Source organism: Pleurodeles waltl, chromosome 3_2, assembly GCF_031143425.1.
Source record: "Pleurodeles waltl isolate 20211129_DDA chromosome 3_2, aPleWal1.hap1.20221129, whole genome shotgun sequence".
NCBI lineage: Eukaryota > Metazoa > Chordata > Amphibia > Caudata > Salamandridae > Pleurodeles > Pleurodeles waltl.
Window position 1 is genome coordinate 62,782,408 of NC_090441.1, and position 2,954 is coordinate 62,785,361.

The 2,954-nt window shown below is 53.1% G+C and overlaps 2 pseudogenes; both read right to left on the reverse strand.

Annotated features, from left to right (window-relative positions):
* Positions 1–325: 325 nt before the first annotated feature.
* Positions 326–714, reverse strand: LOC138286752 (histone H3-like; annotated as a pseudogene).
* A 1,219-nt stretch (positions 715–1,933) lies between these two features.
* LOC138286753 (histone H3-like) lies at positions 1,934–2,322 on the reverse strand (annotated as a pseudogene).
* Between the last annotated feature and the right edge of the window lie 632 nt (positions 2,323–2,954).

Below are 2,954 nucleotides of genomic sequence, written 5' to 3' on the forward strand. Positions count from 1 at the left end.
CTTCACCTCCCGTTTCAGAATCCATGCCAAAAGGTTGCCAGATTTATATCCCTCCTGATGTAGTTGTTGCCTATAACCTCGAAGTGTGCCCCGGGTCACAGTATCCCCGCAACTATTAACCTCCTTGTATAACCTGAGTTCCTCCCGTTCAGCCATTCTTGTGTCTGGTAACCGCTGCTGCAAGTCCCCCAATTTCTCCTCCAGCTCTGTAAGTTCCCGCTCCAATTGTCTGCGTACGCCGAACACTACACCTATACACTCCCCCCGTATGACTGTCTTCATAGCCTCTCACTCCAGGCCCCTAGACAGTTGATCCTCGTTCCCCTTAGGCCCTCTCACCTCGGATACGACAGGCCAGCTGAATGTCCTTGGGCATGATGGTGACCCTCTTGGTGTGGATGGCGCACAGGTTGGTGTCCTCAAAGAGCCCTCCTGCAGGGCCATGATGGCCGAGCTCTGGAAGCACAGGTCGGTCTTGATGTCGTGCGCGATCTCCCGCACCAGGTGCTGGAAGGGCAGCTTGTGGATGAGCAGCTTATTGGACTTCTGGAAACAGCGGATCTCCCGGAGAGCCACGGTCCTAGGCCCTTAGTGGTGAGGCTTCTTGACTCCCCCGGTGGCAGGCGCGCTATTGCGGGCAGCCTTGGTGGCCAGCTGCTTGCGAGACGCTTTCCCTCCGGTGGACTTGCGGGCGGTCTGCTTGGTGTGGGCCATGGCGAAGACAAAGCTTTCTCTGTGCGACGGTGTTGAGCTCCAATTCAAATCCATGTACTGTTTGATGGCCTCGCCCTCCCTTTCCTGACATCTCACATCAGTAAGGAAGTCCACGGGCAAACGCCAACTACGTGCTAGTCTGGTGGCCGCTGCCCCCCATTGTAATAGCATCCGCACTGATGCAGGATCAGATAAGAACCTGCCCACATATATAACATCACCCCACTCGACTGTGTCAAAAGCTTTTTCCAAATCCAAGGACACTAGCGGCAATTCATTCTCCACATCTTCGGTCTCGTGCAGAACATGTGCCAAACGACGCATGTTATATGACGTACTAAGACCAGGAATAAACCCACATTGATCCTTGTATACTAGACCCTGGATCACCCAGCGCAGCCAGGTGGCTAAAATCTTACAAAGTATCTTGACATCGCTATTTAACATGATAAGCGGGCGATACGAGGAGGGGTCACCAGGGTCCCCTCCTGGCTTGAACATTAGGCACACAGTACCCTGACGCATAGTGTCCGGCAACATACCACGCAATTGAGCTTCCTCAAAGACCTCCAGGAGCTTCTCCCTCAGAGACAAGGAAAACTTTTGATACAACTCAACAGGAAAACCATCACCACCTGGGTACTTAGACTTAGTCATCGCAGCCACTGCCTCACTCACCTCCTCTACAGTAATCTCAGTCTCAAGTGCATTCCTACTTTCCAATTCCAAGCGCAGAAGCCGCATCCACTTCAGAAACCCTCCCACACCCTTCTCGGGTAGTACAGCACCAGCCCTCAACACCCTTTGGAGATGCTCAGCCAATTCCCGATGAATGCCTGTGCGCTTTGTGAGCATTTCGCAGCTAGTGTTCCTAATGTGCAAAATAGGAGGAGCCTTCACCTCCCGTTTCAGAATCCACGCCAAAAGGTTGCCAGATTTATATCCCTCCTGATGTAGTCGTTGCCTATAACCTCGAAGTGTGCCCCGGTTCACAGTATCCCCGCAACTATTAACCTCCTTGTATAACCTGAGTTCTTCCCGTTCAGCCATTCTCGTGTCCGGTAACCGCTGCTGCAAGTCCCCCAATTTCTCCTCCAGCTCTGTAAGTTCCCGCTCCAATTGTCTGTGTACGCCGCACACTACACCTATACACTCCCCCCGTATGACTGTCTTCATAGCCTCTCACTCCAGGCCCCTAGACAGTTGATCCTCGTTCCCCTTAGGCCCTCTCGCCTCGGATACGACAGGCCAGCTGAATGTCCTTGGGCATGATGGTGACCCTCTTGGTGTGGATGGCGCACAGGTTGGTGTCCTCAAAGAGCCCTCCTGCAGGGCCATGATGGCCGAGCTCTGGAAGCACAGGTCGGTCTTAATGTCGTGCGCGATCTCCCGCACCAGGTGCTGGAAGGGCAGCTTGTGGATGAGCAGCTCGTTGGACTTCTGGAAACAGCGGATCTCCCGGAGAGCCACGGTCCTGGGCCCTTAGTGGTGAGGCTTCTTGACTCCCCCGGTGGCAGGCGCGCTCTTGCGGGCAGCCTTGGTGGCCAGCTGCTTGCGAGGCGCTTTCCCTCCGGTGGACTTGCGGGCGGTCTGCTCGGTGTGGGCCATGGCGAAGACAAAGCTTTCTCTGTGCGACGGTGTTGAGCTCCAATTCAAATCCATGTACTGTTTGATGGCCTCGCCCACCCTTTCCTGACATCCCACATCAGTAAGGAAGTCCGCGGGCAAACGCCAACTACGTGCTAGTCTGGTGGCCGCTGCCCCCCATTGTAATAGCATCCGCACTGATGCAGGATCAGATAAGAACCTGCCCACATATATAACATCCAGCACCTGCAAGCTATTGAGACCACCCAACGGAAACCTGTCCAATCAGGTATGTGTATTATGTGTTATGGAATGGGAGGTGTATCCCCTGCCCTGAGGGTGCAGCTTCCTCCAACTGTCCCATAAACCCAAATATGTCATCATCTCCGTGAGAGATTTCACCATCAAAGGCTTAGGCCAATACTAATACTTTTGTAGCGTCACATTTGCGTCATTTTTTGATGCAAAAGCGGCGCAAACTTGCAAAATACAATTGTATTTTGTAAGTTTGCACCGTTTTTGCATCAAATAGCGCCGCAAATGCGGTGCTAAAAAAGTATAAATATGGGCCTTTGTCCCCAGCTTCGGTGGAAGGCGATCCAGTTCACCGTGCAATACACAATAGTAGTCCCCTACCCAGATAAGAGGCCCAT